Source organism: Pinus tabuliformis, chromosome 9 (genome assembly GCF_031772625.1).
Source record: "Pinus tabuliformis cultivar Carrire ecotype Pingquan chromosome 9, CPIR1, whole genome shotgun sequence".
NCBI classification, from domain to species: Eukaryota; Viridiplantae; Streptophyta; class Pinopsida; order Pinales; family Pinaceae; genus Pinus; species Pinus tabuliformis.
In genome coordinates, this window is record NC_142307.1 from 390,908,789 (window position 1) to 390,927,028 (window position 18,240).

An 18,240-nucleotide genomic window follows, 5' to 3' on the forward strand; every position below is an offset into this window, starting at 1 on the left:
AGCTAAGATGGACAACATGGAAGCTAAGATGGAAGCTAAGATGGATGCTATGAAAACATTGTTACTAGAAAGGCTTCCTAATGGAAAAAATGTAGGAGAGGAAACTCATAATGAGAACAAAAGGAATGTTAATCATGATTTGAAGAATGACAACATGGAATATTTGAAGAAAGACGTTGAAGGATTGAAGGAATATTTGACAAAGTTGCTTCAAAAAGGCTTCTTAATGGCGAAAATGTTGTAGAGGAAACTCATGATGAGAACAAAAGAAATGTTAATCATGATTTCATAGACTCTAACATTGGAACAAAGACCCACCATGTTCCAAAGATCGATATGAGGAAGTTTGATTGCAAGGATCTCGTAACATGGATACTACAGATGGAGCAATTTTTCAATCTCCATAATGTGCAAAACACACAAAAGGTACACATTGCAACTTTATATTTGGAACCAAACTAGTTTGTATGGTATCAATGGATTTGCTCTCATAAACAAATTGTGACTTGGGCAATTTTTACGAAAGAAATCACAACACATTATGAGGATACGAAAAACAACACTTTTTTTAACCAATTGATGAACCTCAAACAAAAGGGTTCAATGAGGAAGCACATTGAGGGCTTCCAAAAATTGAATATAAGGGTAAAAAATATTCAAGAGGAGCATAGGATTGATATGTTCATAGGGAATTTAAAGGATAACATCCAACATGAGGTTCGCCTTTGGGAAACTAACTCATTGGAGAAGGCATTCAGGTTGGCAAGAAAAATGGAAAGAAAAATTATGGCAACAAGGAAGCCTACCACTCACAACTATAAGGATGGAAGTGTTATTTCCCCCAACCATCCACAACCTACAAGGTTGACACCCCAACAATTGGAAGGAAAAAAAGCAAAAGGGCTTTGTTATAGTTGTGATAGAAAATACACTAAAGGTCATAAGTGTGCTGAGAAGAAATTATTTTACATAGATTATGAAGAGGAGGAAGAAAGGGAACAAGAAACACCAAAAGAAGAGGATATAAACCAGGTACAAACCCTATATAAAGAAGAAATGAATCCAACCATATCTTGTAATGCATTGGCTAGAATTACCACTCCTCAAACTATCAAGATAGAAGGACATATCAAGAAGAAAAAGGTAATAGTCATGATTGATTCGGGAAGTACCCATAATTTTATTCATTGTAAGATAGCCAAGGAATTGAATTGCTTCTTATATCTAGCACCAAAGTGTCAAGTGATGGTTGCAAGTGGAGGAACCATAAATTTCTCTGGAAAGTGCCATAATATCAAGCTATCCATGGGAGAATATGTATTAAATAGCCCAATGCTTTCCATTCCAATGGGTTGTGCTAATGTTGTACTAGGAGTCAATGGCTACAATCCTTGGGTACAATAGCTTTTAATTTTCAATAACTTTTCATGAAATTTTCTTCAGAAGGAAAGGAAGTTTATTTAAGAGGCATCGCAGGGAAACCAAAAAATATAATAAACTTTAATGGAATAACAAAGCTTCTAAGGAAAGAACAATAGGGTGTAATTGCACAATTATGTTCGCTAGAGGTTCCCACATCAAAATCATCTATTTCTCCAGATCTCCAAAAAGTCTTGGACAATCATTCCAAGGTATTTGAGACTTCCAAAGGTCTCCCACCTATTCGTGATTAGGATCATGCTATTCATTTGATTCCAGGAAGTGTTCCTTTGAACATCAGGCCTTACAGATATCCCTATGCCCAAAAAAGTGAAATTGAACGTATGGTTGCAGAAATGCTAGAGGCTAGTATAATTCAACCTAGTCAAATTTCTTTCTCTGTTCCAGTAGTATTGGTGCACAAGAAGGATGGATCATGGTGCATGTGTCCGGATTATAGGGAGCTCAACAAACTCACTATTAAAGATAAATTTCCCATTCCTGTCATTGATGAACTATTGGATGAATTGCATGGATCGATTTACTTCACCAAGTTGGATCTTCATTCAAGATATCATAAAATCACAATGAAGACTGAAGACATTCCAAAAACAACATTTAGAACTCATGAGGGTCATTATGAATTTTTGGTCATGCCTTTTGGCCTTACCAATGCACCTTCTACATTTCAAGGTTTGATGAATTCCATTTTCAAACCCTTCTTTAGAAAAAAAAAATTAGTATTTTTTGATGATATACTAATCTATAACAAGTCTTGGAAGGATCATGTTCAACATGTTGACAGGGTGCTCAACCTATTGAAGGAGAAACAATTATATGCAGAAATTTCCAAATGTTTCTTTGGAGTACAAGAGGTTGAATATCTGGTCATATTGTATCTCATGAAGGTGTTAAGGTAGACCCCAGCAAAATTAAAGCCATTAAGGAATGAAAAATCCCCACATCCATAAAGCATCTGCGAGGATTTGGTTGACAGGGTATTACCACAAGTTTGTTAAGAATTATGGGAGAATAGTAGCACCTCTAACAATATTATTGAAGAAAGATTCATTTTTATGGAATCTAGAAGCAATGAAGGCCTTTGAACATCTTAAAGAGACAATGTGCCAAGCACCAGTCTTAGCTATGCCGGACTTCACAAAAACCTTTATTGTGGAATGTGATGCCTCGGGAAATGGAATTGGTGCTGTTTTAATGCAAGAAGAAAGACCCATTGCTTTCGGAAGTCATCCAATCAAAGGAAAGTATTTACACAAAGCTATTTACGAGAAGGAAATTTTGGAAATACTACATGCACTTAAGAAATGGCGACCATACCTAATGGGAAGACACTTCAAGGTAAAAATGGATCATGATAGTCTTAAATACTTTTTAGAACAAAGATTATCTTCAAAAGAGTAGCAAAAATGGGTCACAAAGATGTTGGGTTATGACTTTGAAATCATCTACAAAAAAGGGAAGCAAAATGTTGTGGCAAATGCACTCTCAAGAAAGGATGAGGATGTGGAAGCATTGCTTTGTGCCATATCTATTATCCAACCAGATTGGATAAATGAGGCAAGGGATGAATGGAAGAATGACGAAGAAGTGGGGGCACTCATTCAAAAGTTACAACAAGATCCCAGTGCATCTGATACATTTAGCTGGAAACATGATTCATTATGGTACAAAGATCATTTATACCTATGTAAGAATTCCCAACTCAAACAAAAGATTCTTATGGAATTGCATGCCTCTCCCTTAGGAGGGCACTCAAGATTTTTAAAGACTTACCACAGGGTTAAGAAGGAATTTTTTTGGGATGGCCTTAAATCTGATATTCAAAAGTTTGTGGCGGAATGTTTGGTTTGCCAACAAAATAAAGTTGAAACAATTAAGACCTCGGGTCTACTACAACCTTTATCCATTCCAATTCAACGTTGGGAGGAGGTTTCAATGGATTTTATCACAGGTTTACCCAAATCTGAAGGGAAGAGTGTCATCATGGTGGTAGTTGACAGACTTACCAAGTATTCACACTTTTGTGCATTATCTCATCCATTTAAAGCCAATACAGTTACTACTGCATTTATGGAAACAATACAAAAGCTACATGGAAACCCAAAGTTTATTGTAAGCAACAGAGATCCCATCTTCACTGGAAATTTTTTGACAGAATTATTTTCTTGTCTTTGTACTCAGTTAGCTCATAGTTCATCTTATCATCCTCAATCTGATGGGCAAACTGAGATAGTAAACAAATTTTTGGAAGGATATCTTCGTTTCTTTGTATATGATAAAAAGACACATTGGGTCAAGTGGTGTCCTCTCGCTGAATGGTGGTATAACACTTCCTTCCATACTTCAAGAAAAATGACCCCATTTATGGCACTTTATGGATATCACCCACCATCCATCACATCATATTTAAGAGAAAAATTTAAGGTTCAAGCAGTGGAAGATCACATCGAAAACCAACAACAAGTTCTCCAACTCTTAAAGGATAACCTCACCTTGGGGCAGAATAGAATGAAACAGCAGGAAAATCAACATCGCAACAAAAGAAGTTTTGATGTAGGTGATTAGGTATTCCTACGGCTGAAACCATATAAACAAATGTCCCTCAAGCAAGCTAAGAAGGATAATAAATTATCACCAAAGTAATATGGTCCATACAAGGTGTTGCAAAAGATAGGTACAATGGCATACAAGTTGGAGCTTCCTGCAGCTTCCCGAGTGCACCCAGTTTTCCATGTTTCATGCTTAAAGAAGGTTATAGGTGACAAGCTCCCAGTTCAAACAATATTGCCAAAACTTGACAAGGAAGGAAAGATCATGTTGGAACCTAAAGCAGTTAAATAAACAAGAACTCGACAGATACGAAATTGATCAATTTCAGAGTATCTCATCAAGTGGAAGAACTTACCCATTGAAGATTCCACATGGGAGGATGAGAATTTTTTACAGAAGCATCCAGAACTACTCAAGCGTTGAGGACAACACTCTTTTTGAAGGAGAGGGGAATGTTAGGTCCCTATAATACTAGTGATTACCCCATTACTTTTGTCATTGTATCCCTTATTCTAATTGTTGTGACCCTATTGTCCCCATATTGTTATTATTGTGCACCCCAGAAGCCCACTATTGTTATTTATGTGGCCTTATATTATTATGGTTAGGTTGGCTTGGGTTATATTGTGACCCCTTAGACTCCTATATATAGAGAGGAGGTTTTGTCATTTGGATCATCTAAAAATTGCTCATTTGTGTAATGTAAAGGAGGTTGCCCCCTCGAAGAGGCTGAATTATAAGGCGTTGATCTATCTTTTCTATCTTTTTGTGAGATGATTTCATAATAGTGTTTGTCAAGGTTCTTATATTTGATATGCATCACAGAAGCCTCAATTCAACAATTGAATCCCTCTATTAGTCTTGATAATATTCCACAACAAATTTCTTGTAGGCGTTGATCTTGACCACCAGCTTTGTCAAGGTAGGAGAGATTAATCATTTCTCTACCACTTTTGTCAAGCTATCAAATTTCTTTCTTATTCCATAGACTCTAACTACGAGATCAAAAAAAACACATCAAGTTTGTTTACCCCAACACGCCAACAGGTGGCCAGCCCCAACTATATAATATAAGAAAGTAGTAGGTATCCCAAAGGCCTGAAGGGGATCTAATGGAAAGAAGTGACAGTTGTCAGAAGCCTTCCAATCAATATATAAATATATAAATGTAGATGTACTATTATTTTAATTGGAAATATTCAATTAAATAATAAAATTTAATTACATCTCTCCCAATCTAAATTTCTTATTAGCATAATTCACTACCTTTATATGTCTTGCATTTTTTAACAACATTGTAACATGTGGGTTAATTTCCTTCTTGGTGCACAATCTCCACATTTTAAGACAATATGGTGCAGTGGCCCAACCCCTACGGATCATTATGAAAAACTAAGAATAATAGAGAAGATGAAAGGTTGTACAAACCAGCATATTTTTCAAACAACTAATCCAACATCAATGGGAAATATGGGCATCGACTATCTCTTTTCTGTGAGGGTGACACGGAAAGAGTGATAAGATTTCAATGTTCTGAATTTTTTTTGTTAAATGAGAAAAAATAATATTAATGGAGATATTGGTATTTTTTACTAAATTTTGTGAAGTGACTAAATGTAGCTTTAACCATTCACTTTAAGATGTTTTTTACAATATAATTTCTGAAGTCTATTTAATATCTTCATTATCATAAAAACCAACCTGTATCCATCTTAACTCCACATCTACCACTCTTAGAGGGATGAAATCTATTTATCCCTCTCAGCACTTGGTAGACCTGGAATTAAGATGGATCTAAGCTTATAGAATTTCCCCTTTAAATAGTCTATGCTCACATGAATACCATGGTATTACCATGGGTCAATACCATGGGTTATCATAAACTTAGACTTCTTAAGGATTTAAGCTCTACCATGGGTATGACTGTTAACACTGACAAAACAAAAGTTATGATTATCAAATCCAAGAAGGTCACTTACACTAATTTTATGTATGACAACAGTAACTTGGAGCAAGTGTCTTCTTACAAGTACCTAGGAATTGATATTCATCACAAGCTTAACTGTAACTATAGCATTGAGAAAAGGATTAATGGGGGGTGGAAAGCTTATTTTGGTCTTGATAATAATTGTAAAATGGAAAACCTCGTAATGTGGGATAGAAAGAAGTTCCTCTTTGAAACTTTAGTCACTCCTGTTATCTTATATGGATGTGAGGTTTGGGGTTGCATGATCTCTAGAGAATCCTGGAGAAAGATTGAGCAAATCTAGAAGCATTTTATAACGTATAACCTTAAAATTAAAAGCAAATCACCCTATCCTATTCTCCTTATAGGAGTGGGTATTTCCCCTATCGAGAGCCCAACTATGACTAGGCTTTTGTTGTACAAGCACAAACTTAATAACATAGGAGACCATAGACTTCCTAAGCTAGATTTAAATTCCAACCAAAACCACCTAAGGCTCAAACAAGGTTAGTATAAAGACACTAGGGCCTTGTTAAACCATTTGGATATTGACAAGATGTTGCATTGCAAAACATTAATAACATTAAAAATATTGTTACTTCTAAGTTCAAAGAAAAAATGTGGTGTGAGAAAGATTTAGCAGCTAAAAGAAAATTAAGATATTATAAGGAGGTCATCAACCCTACCCTAGAAGATCAAAAGTATCTCTCGGTTTTAACTAGCTCAAAGAAGAAAATTAATATAGCCAATATTAGAACGAACTCTAATGAGCTCCATAGTGAAATGGGTCGTTGGGCAGTTCCTAAAACACCATGGATGGAAAGAATATGCTCTGTGAGAATATGAACATCGAGGATGAAAATCACTTCCTCTTCGAGTGACCCGCGTACAACCACATTAGATCTCAGTTTCATAATCTTTGTTGCAATACTGACCTTCCTAACCGTTTATGATGTCAAAATTATAGTGAGCTCGGGAGGCTTCTCTCCAAGATTTTTGAGCATAGGAATAAAATCTTAAATCAAACTAAATAACTCATTTTCTTTAGGTCCGATAGACCAAAGTTTGGTCTCAGTGGACATTAGCCATCATCATCATCATTAAGTGACATTAAATTACAAGATCCATTTTTACTCTTCATCTACCAAGCCCCGAGAGGGATCAAATATTTTTTCACTCTATGCTAGTTTTCATATCACGATATTTGATCACTCTCGTGGCTTAGTAGATCCAGAGTAAAGATGGATCTATGCTGGTTTAATTCCCCCCTTTAAATAGGCTACATTCCACGTGAATTCCATGGGTCAATACCATGTGCCATGTTTATTTTTATTAATACTAATATTAGGGTTAATAATGTTTTTTTGCATTGTATTAATAATAATTTGGCCCATGGTATTTGACCCATAGTATTTGGCCCATAGGCTTCACCTAAATGTAACCCATTTTTTGAGTGTTTGTAAATATAAGGTGACTTATGGAGTAAATATATAAAAAAAAAAATTGTTTTATTTATTTACCATACCTCTTGTTTATTTATATTTTTATTAATTTACAATACCTCTTTTATAAATATAGTATTTTCCCATAGGATTCACTTAAATAAAACCTCTTTTTTCAGCCTTCTTAAATAAAAAGAGGGTTATGGACTAAATATAAAAAGAGGTTTAATTTATTTACCATACCTCTAGTTTATTTATATTTTTATTTATTTACCATACCTTTGGAGTAAGTATAAAAAGAGGTTTTATTTATTTACCATACCTCCATTTTATTTATATTTTTATTTATTTAACCCTTGCGTGTTCCTAAATATAAAGTTACTTATGGGGTAAATATAAAAAAATGTTTTATTTATTTACCATACCTCTCGTTTATTTATATTTTTATTAATTTATCATACCTCTTTTATAAATATGGTATTTGGCCCATAAGATTCACTTAAATAAAACCTCCTTTTTCAGCCTTCTTAAATAGAAAGAGGGTTATGGACTAAATATAAAAAGAGGTTTTATTTATTTACCATACCTCCACTTTATTCATATTTTTATTTATTGGGACAAAATACAACCTCCCAAACCAGAAAATGGGCGATTGCAAACGAATTTAACATTACAAAGCAGAAAATCAAGCGATTGTAATGGAATATAACCTCCCAAACCAGACGAATCCGATCAAATGAGTCTTTTCATAGTTTATCCGCCCCTTTTTGTTTGGGGTAAAATGAAAAAAATATATATATTTTTAAATAAAAGTTGGGCTAAATATATGAAATAGGTGTTTTATAAAAATGTCGCACCTCTAAAATGAAAACCCCCTTAAATTTCTCCCTTGGGCTAAAATTCGCCCCTAAAATTTACCATGGTTCTCTTATGCACACGATGGCTCCTAAGTATGCCACAGTGAGGCATATCATGCAACTTCATATACATATGTTTCAACAAGAGGAAACAGTGAGCCCTTTGTCTTCTTCCATGCGATCGGCACGATGATCAAGATCAACCACGCATAATGAAATGCTTTTCCTTCCTCCTGTGCTTCCTTACAATCCTCCAAAAACTACCTACATAAGTACCCAACCTAGTTGAACAGAACCCCATTAGGGCACTACGCAGCCAAAGAAACCATGGTTGTGCGAACTTCATTCACTCTGCACTTTCTCATTATTTTCCCTGTTAAAATATGTGTGGCGAAGCATACCCCTTTATCGCTGATGGAGTTGTCGTAATCGCGTGACTTCTTGATAACCTCGAAATTCCCTTTCATGGTATTTTTTATTTCCTTGTCTTGGTTCTTACCAACAAAATATTTAGCAAGGTCCTTTCCTTGGTGATGTAACCCAATAATCCTCCTGATCAGCATTTTGTTGATTGGGATCCTCGTCCCCATCCAAAGGCATCCATCATGCACCAATGCTAGTAAATGTCGCACACAGGCTGTATTGGATGTGCTTCTACTGAAGTGTGGCACATATAGTATGTTTAACAAGCCTGATCTCTGCAATCCTGCAGCCCATTGGTGTGGCTCCAACCTGGTAACTCCACTCTCTAGATAACATACCTGGTGTAGGTACTTTCTTGGTTCTATCTGTGAATATTTTCTTCTATCATTAAAGTCCCAATTCTCCATTTTTCAATTGCAGGATTTTCCCCAACACTTTACCTTCAAATGGCACTTTCTCTGGTAGCAATGGTGTGAATGTGTTGAAATTCACATCTTTTGGATCTTTGACTGGCTTGGCACTCATTTTTCTTGGTGGAAAATATGGTGGAAGTAAAAAGTGAATTTATGTGCCCTCTATCTCTATCTGAGGCATCTCGGCTTCCTCCTCACTGTCATGGATTTCCTTTGGTTCTTCATGTTGTACTTGCTTCTTCACCTTCTCCTTGGGTTTCTTATCTTGCTTGGGCTTTATCTACTGCTCTTTTGTTGTCTTCTTTCTTGGGGAAGTTTTGAGCTCTACTCCTTTAGTTGGCATCTTTTTAAGTATTTTCTTAGGTTGTTCTCTTGTAACTACTTGTTTTCGCGGTGACCTCACGCGCCTTGGGGACATAGGTACATTCGCTTCTCGAGTTGTACCACCCTAGGCTTCCATGACTCCTACTAACCCTTTCTTTGCAAATGCTCTAGAAATTTCCTCAAATCTTCTCTCAGACATACAACAACTCACTTTTCTCACACTTAGTTACAAATTCTCAAACTGAACTCTCCAGGCAACAAAGTGTAAAATGTGGTGCGGGACATGGCTTTTATAGCAAATTTGAATTTTGAACCTTGTGATTGGCTTAGATTTTCTCATTTAATGCAGGTATAGTGTTAGATTCAGCTAGTTGTGCTTCATAAATGTGTTTCTCCCACGCCTTTTAACAACAACTTTCTTTTAATGGTAGATTTTTCCTTCCAATGTTCATATTTTTCCAGTTATCTTCAACAATTGTGCAGTAATCTATCCTCCATCACAATTCTTCCGAACTTCAACATACTTCTGAATATCATGCAGTAATCCTCCTTTGGCACAGTTCTTTCAGACTTCAACATACTTCTGAATATCACGGAGTAATTTTATTTGATGAAGTCCCCTTTTGTAGAGTAGTTTATAGTCCAATGCCTACTTTCAACTGCAGGTGGCACTAAGACTCTTCTCCTTTCGTTATTTATTGCGAAGTTCTAGGGACATATTCATCCCTGTATATATTCAATTTTCTATCATTCATCATCCTAGAATGAGCTGACCATTTAACTTCGCGAGCTGAATTGCGCCACCATCAGAAACATGTTTGATGATATACAGTCCTAGCCAATGGGACTTAATATTTCTTGGGAACTTCATGAATTTTCTATCATATAAGAGTATAAGATCTCCTTCCCGGAATCTATTTTTCTTGATGTGCCTGTCATGTCAGGCTTTCTCCCTTGATTTTTGTACTTGTTGATGAAAACCTGCTATAAACATGTCCTCTTACAAAGTAAGAAATTGCACCATCCTCTCCTCCATTATATCGGAATCTACCATGTCTTTAAAGGCTGCAATTCTTAAACTGGGCATAATGTACTCCATAGGCATGACTTCTTCTTGTCCATATACCAACCTAAAATTTGTCTAGCCTATCAATTTCTTTCATGTTGTCCTATATGCCCACAACACCACTGGAATTCTTAGATCCTAGTCATTCATGTTCACATTGCACACCTTTATGAGTGTGATCTCCAAAATTTTATTGAAAGCTTCAACTGTCCCATTTGCTTGAGGGTGATATGGGGTAATTTTATAATGGTTTACTTGAAATTCCTTAGTTAATGCTTCAATAGTATTATTCAAGAAGTGTGACCCTTGGTCACTCATCAATATCCTTTGACACCCAAATCTGGACAAAATGTATTAAAAAATGAACTTTGCAGCAATACCTACACTAAAATCCTTCACTAGTTTTGCCTCAACCCATCTAGTCAAATAATCAGTTACATTGGTTATGTATCTTGCATTGGTCTTCTTTCCTGGTGGGTTAATAGGTCCAAAAAGTCAATATCCCACTTATCAAATGCTTGCATTGTTACCTGTGAATTTAATGGAATTTCATCTCTTCTAGATGGCCTTCCTATTCTTTGACATATATTATATGCACAAAAAAATTCCTTTGCATCCTTATGTACTATGGGTCACCATAACCTAACTCTCAAAATTTTATGTGCAGTGGTCTTTCCTGCATAATGTCCACCTGCGACTCCTCCATGAGCTTCTGCTAGGATAATCTGCCTTTCATGTCCTGGGACATATCTTCACAATATTTCATCTGGTCCCACTTTGTACAAGTGCCCCAAAATCAATGTGAAATCAATTACTTTTTTCACCAACTCCTTTTGTTGTGGAGTGTGCTTTGCGTGCGCCATTCCTGTGGGCAGAGACTTAATAATATCCACAAAGTGATCATCTAGGAACTTGACTGTGAACAACTGCATGTCGGGTAGGTTATCTTCGACACTGGTGGATTATTCTCCTGTCTCCAATATCGACAGATGATCAGGCCTGACATTCAATCTTCCTGGCTTGACTACAACTTCAAAGTCATACTCCTGGAACAAAAACAACCATTAACAGATTTTTCCTCCTAAAATAGGGTTATTCACCAAATATTTCAACGTGGAGTGATCAATGAACATCTTAAAATGTGCTCCCAACAAGTAGTGCCTAAACTTTTGTAATGCATAAACCATAGCTAACCCTTATCTCTCTGTTGTAGTATAGTTTTTTTCGGCCTTAAACAATTTTCTACTTGCAAAAGCTATGGGGTGATCATTCACCTGCTCCTGGCTGTGCTGGCACTATGCCCAAGTTTATGCAAGATGCATCGGCATGTACATGAAATTCCTTATTCTAGTCTAGAAAAACTAAGATCAGCGCAATTACCATATTCTCCTTCAATATATCCAGACTCTCTGACATTATTCGTCCCATTTAAATGTGACATCTTTCTTCAATAACTTCTCCATTGGCGCAATTATCTATGCATACCCCTTTATAAACTTTTTGTAGTAGCTAGTGTGTCCAAGCGTCTTACACAGTTGTCTCACTGTTTTCAATGCTGGCAAGTTCACAATGACTGTTATCTTCGCGGGATCCACCAGCAAACCCTGTTTGCACACAATATGCCCCAAAAGTGTGCCACAAGGCACACAAAATATACACTTCTTTAAGTTAAGTGTTGGCTTTAGGGGCTTAGACCCAGATTCGGAGTTAGTTGCACTAACCAACAAAACCATATACTACCGGCCCTTTCGGCAACGATCTACATAACGCAGACCACAGTCTCACCTGAGGCAATATTAGGGGATGTTAGAACCAAGTTTCTGCATCCAGAGGGGTTATGCAGTGTGGTTGTAAGGTTTCTATTAATTCGACCTTCATGAACTGTTAACCTTACTTTTACAGTCGTAAATAGTTTTCCTACTTAACATATTTATGAGTTGCATGTAACTAGTCTAACACGTATTATTCATCATATAAAACAATATGTGAATCTTCGTGATGCACTTGCAAAAGAAATCTACAAAAACAAATCATAAACAGGCTAAAACACAGAAACTATGTGAACATAAGGAAAAACACAGATTTGTCTCAAATTCTTCTTTATTAGCTTAAGTCTTCACAGGTACAATCTTTTTAACCCTGCACACACAGTTGTAGACTTACCAAGTCTCCGCGCACACAAATGCAAGAGCCTTCCCCTCCACCCAAATACAGAAATATCTTCCAATTACAAACTCAAAAACATTACATTCAACTTCATTGATTACCTTAGACTTGCTAAGACATCCCTTTATATATTATTTTACCCTGACAAGACCATGGGCGGAGCTCACAATACACTAGTTAATCCCATCCCTTTACAAAATAAGGGGCTTTGACCTGCCCTAAATCCCCTTTTACTCTTATAACCCTGCACTAATAATCCTTTGCTCCTCGAGCCTTTACATGAATCAGACAAAACTTAGACCTGAGGGACCCTTACCCAACATTAAGTGAAATATGATGTTTCTTACATGTATCCAGCAGAAGCCTTAATCTCGCAATATGCTTCTTTAATAGCCCAAAGACTGTCCAATAATCAAAGTAAACTTCCAAGAATTTGTGTATGTACTCCTTAAATGCTGCGACTACGACTCTAGAAAAGATGGCAGGCACATTCTTCAAGCCAAAAGGCATCACCATGTACTGAAATGAGCCCCACTCTGTTGCAAAAGTTGTCTTATGTCTATCTTCTGGCGCAATCCTGATCTAATGGTAACCTGAAAATCCATCTATGAAATAATAGGCCTCGTGAACTCCTACATTGTCCAATACTTCATCTATAAATGGTGTAGGGAAGGGGTCATGCACACATGCATCATTTAGTTTCCTTAAGTCAACACAAATTTTGATCTCAACTTTAGTCTTCTTTTCCTAAACTATCATGGGACTTACCCATTCAAACTCTTTGACAGGTTCGATGATCCCTGTTATTAGCATTTTGTCTAGTTATTCCTTCACTTTCTCCTTGTATTTCAGATTCACCATTAGGGTCTTTTATTCATAGGCTGCGCATCAGGTTTCAGAGGGATCCTCATAACTCCTAGGTCCCCTAATATGCTCTTCATTTCTGGAAACTTTGTCGGGAATAGCTCCTGGTATTCATGTAGCAGCTCTGTGATTTTACTAATTGTATCTGCATCCCAATAGTCTCCAATCGTCACGAACTTTGGGTCTTCCTCTGTCCCAATATTCACTTTTTGTTTTTTTACTGGCTATGTTTTATCCAGTATTTTTGGTTCAGGTTTAGCAACTTCGCAATGTCCTTCTGATTCTGGTATATCAATATTACGCAGATCTTCATCTTCTTCAGTAGTGATATTATAACATTCCAATGCATTTTATAATTGTGCAGCCCAATCATGCTGCCATGTTCATGGAGCTTCATTCTCAAAAATATTTACTCTAGTTTGCTGAAGAGTTGAGTTTATACATGGGTGTTATAGACATTTTTGTGCCTTACAGCATGAAGCATGAAATGTCAATAATCTAAGGGATCCAAAGTCCCTAAACATGTTGTTCCTACCCCTAGAGGAACAAGGTCAGCAAACCACAGCACTAAATATCAGTTTTCCACCTGAAAACACTCAAAAACAAGCTAATTCTGGATCATGTCAACTGCTCCACTGAGCATCTGCGCTGAATGTCAACTGCTCCACTGTGTACCTGCGCTGAATGTCAACTGCAAAGAAGGCTACCTGCGCTGGGCGAGTTTGGCCAAGTGGCACAGTCATTCCTCAAGGTGTCAATGCCCAGGAAGCTTCCAAAATGACACTTGGATCAGGGAATTCGCCTAGTGATGAGTAAGAGGGTCTAGATCTCCAAGTAGAAGCAAGAACCTCCAAGTGGACTCAAGAACTGAAGAATAACTGAAGTGGGAAAGGACACTAGTCAGCTCCATGCCAAGCTCAAGCTGACTCATCCTTTCTCCAAAACTCCTATATATAGAGCTCTCTCATGAGGTCTAGGGAGGCTGGAATCTTGTGAATGTAAGGAAGTGCTGTTGGTTTGAGTATAGAACTATTGGGTGATTTGCTTGAAGGAGGTGAAGAGGAGATTTCTTTCTGCTGGGAGGTGTTGCTGGATTGGGCCTCTTATGGTTGTAACACTCTCAGAATTTTACTTCTTCCATTAATAAAGCATTTGAGGTTCTTCTATATGCATGTGTCTCAATGGTGAATTGTTATACTTGTGTATTTGATTTATTCTAATCCTTGAATCAATTATGAATGTATGCTTCTTGTAGTTTCCCTCTCTTGCCCTTTTGCAGGATCTTTGTGTAGCTGGGCCAGTGAAAGAGCAAGGAGCTAGGAGCAAGCAGCAAAGAGAGAAGATTGGAACAATCATTAGCGGAAGACAACGGTTAGTGGATCTCTTTCGCCCCTCTTTTACAATCTCATAAAGAAGTAATCTCAAATAGCTTTGCATTCGGTTGTTGCTGAGGTACTATCACCCTTAGAGTGGGATAGGGTCATTCCGTATTGGATACTTTTCCAAACAACAAATTGGTGACTCCACTGGGGAACGTATCTTGTTGGTTGTTTGTGTTTTTTGCTATTCATTTCATAAACAAAGAGAGTACCGAATCGAACTGCATTTGGATCTTTCAAATGCAAAGTAGAGGGCAGCTACTCTAGCTCAGTTTCTGGGCGAGTTTATGATTTGAAGAGCTGATCCACAAGGACTCTAAATAGCTCTTAGTGATAGCTTTTCATCCTCCTTTTCATCCCTTAGTGTGTACTTGACTGATAGCTTCTGATTTGGCCAAAAACTGTGAATTTTTTAGCAATCTGTGACCCGGAAACCAAGAGAAACGAAAGTTTCGTTCTTCAGTGCAGGCTGTGTGAAGGCTGTCTGCATTTCAGCGCAGTTCCCGAAGGGGCTACCTGCGCTGAATGTCAAACTGACAGTGTACCACCTGCGCTGAACCAGTCTTGCCTTGTGCTACTGGGGTTCCCTGCTGTTTCTTGCCCTGTTTTCACCCTTGTTTTTGCAGCCTGTTACCAGTCAATGTACCTATCTGAAACCAACTTTCCTTGCCACTATTCCGCCTCGGTTGTATAAAGAAACTGTGTTTGTTCTTTGTGTATTTCTTGTATCATTTATAGTTTCCCATAACGAAAGTGAACTAGTCTTGCTGTGGCCTCTTAGATCTAGACCTGTGATAAAGTGTCTTTTTGATCTTAAGAGTTAGTTTATTTGCTGTTCATAGCTGATTGAGCTTTTGCTTTCGTCATATGGTTTGAATTTATATATTTCTAGTGTCGAAACAAGTAAATCTTAAGGTGTCTTTTGATTTTGAACAAGCTTGTTTGCTTTCACTTGAAATTGAATTCAAAGTTATACAACAGCTTTCTTTTTGTATCGCACAAACATTAAGAAAGAGAAAAGAAATACCTGCATTTTGCATTTTGCATTTGATAAGTTTGTATGTTGATTTAGGGAAAAAGTGCATTAGTGTGTGCTCTTTGATCTGTGTGAAAAGATGTTGTCTTTCTTTTCCCTCAGTAGTTAAGATTTTCATAAGTCGAAAAGATTGAAAAAGCTTGCTTCTCATCTTAGACTGCATTTAGGAATTTGTATCAAACATCTCGTGGTGAACCTTGAAAGGCAAACTTTAAAAAGATCAACTTAAAATATATTGAATGAACCTAACAATGCTTTGAAACATAACGCAAACACATAGAGGTCTAAGCTAGAGACGTGTTCCGGCGTCGTTAAACGTAGTGACTGTCGATCTCGACGAAGGTGGGTGATTCCTCCTGAGAGTCGGTGGCACTAATACGGACTTGTGCTCCCACGTACCGTCGCGTATATATTGGGAGACCCCTATAGGCATATATCTTTTATCCATAGGAAGCCGTGTCGGCCGCCCTACTGATCGCAATGCAGTGAACACAACATTCACGAAGATCGACCACCCGTACCGTAAAACGTATTCTGTGGTTTTGCGAAAGGTTTGGCACACCCTCTGCCTAGATCTCCAGAGCAGTTTCTTTTGGCCTTTTTCAAACTCTATAACTGAAAAAGTCCAACCGAGCATTTGTCACTTCGGGCTCGTTAATACATCGAAGGAGACTAGAGTCATCTTTAGCTTTTTCTCGACTCTTAAAAAGTGAAAAAGCAAGTTGTGTCTAAAAGCGTCTAATAAAATTCATTCAATTCGGAAACACAATTTTCCCCTTTTAATATTTTGGTTGATCGAGTAATCCGCAATCGTGGAAGAAAGTCAATTGAAACTCCATCGTTCGCGGAGGCTTACGAGTCAACCGTCTTTGTCTCCAGAATCGAAAACAGTACGGACAAAGCGAACTCGTTTAACCGGTTCAAAATCTCCTATAAAAGTTAGAACAAGTGTTCCAACTGCATCTGAGGTTCCTGTTACTCCTAACATTTCTGGAAACCCTGCCTCTATAGAAGAAGTTCAACAGCCACAGAAGGACAGTAATACTGATCCTAGTCTGGGGGCAAATACTTGTATAACTGAACCCGTTCCATCTGTAACCGGTCCAGAAAGTGTTGTTCCTCAAACAACTGTCGCTGTCGAAACAACCACTTCTTTGGCACCAGAAATATTTTACGGACTTGACGGTCTTCCTCTTCCACCGGGTTTGATTGCGATAGAGGAAATTGCAGAAGATCCGCAAGCAAGTACTCCAACTCATTTTGGAGTCGGGGTCACTCTCTTTCCTTCATCAGAGGTTAATCCACCACAAGTGGAAGTCCCTGTAGAATCGCTAGGCAATCTATTGGATAGACTTAAGATGTCTGAACAACCGTCATCATCTAGGACTGTGTCAAATGACACAACGACAACAGAAGTCCCTGCCGTCACTCCGACGATGTTTGCCGGCATACCAGCTGTCCCAACTAGCTCACAACAGCTAGAAGGAGTCCACCAAGGGACTATTTCGACAGTATGGTGTGTTCCAGTTTGTTCATCCGGAGTAATACCTGGCAACTCTTATGTTGAAACTCGCCAAATTGATCCATTTGGAGGTCAATCTGGGCAATCAATCCCCTTGAGTTCAGGATTGATACCGTATGGGGGGCAATATGCCCTTTCATTACCCCCTTCGGGAGGGTACCCATACGTGAGTTCGCAACAGTATTCAGGTTACACTGGAATTGCATCAAGTAGTTGGGTACCTATGCTACCTCAAGAACTAAGGGTTGTATATTCTATGCAACAGTGTGTACCTATGATGAACATCCCAACCACACCGGCTATTGTAACAGTGTCACAAGTTCAAGCGATACCTATTGCATGCCAACCTCAGATTTCTCAGGTTGTAATGCAACAGCCACTTGATCATGGGTCACAACCACAATCGCCAACTGGTAGGGCGACACAGGTCCAAACGGGTACAATTACCCCACACCTTGGTCCAACGATTAGCATAGCACAACAAAACATGGCGTCACAACCATGGCTTGTGCAATACCAACAACCGCAATTCCAACAGGTGTACCAGGGTTCTGAGCAGCAGATCTTTGTGAATAGTGGACAACCGTATATTCAAAACGGTCAAAACCAACCACTTTACAGTGGTCAAGTCCACCAACCGTATCAGTCATACCAACATCAATTACATTATGCTGGTATGCAAAGGCCCACTGTTCAAGCGATTCCATCGTACCCTGGTTACGCTTCGCCTAACCTGAATCAACAGTTACCATTCGTGGCAACTTTAGAGTTACCCGATTTACACCGGTTAAC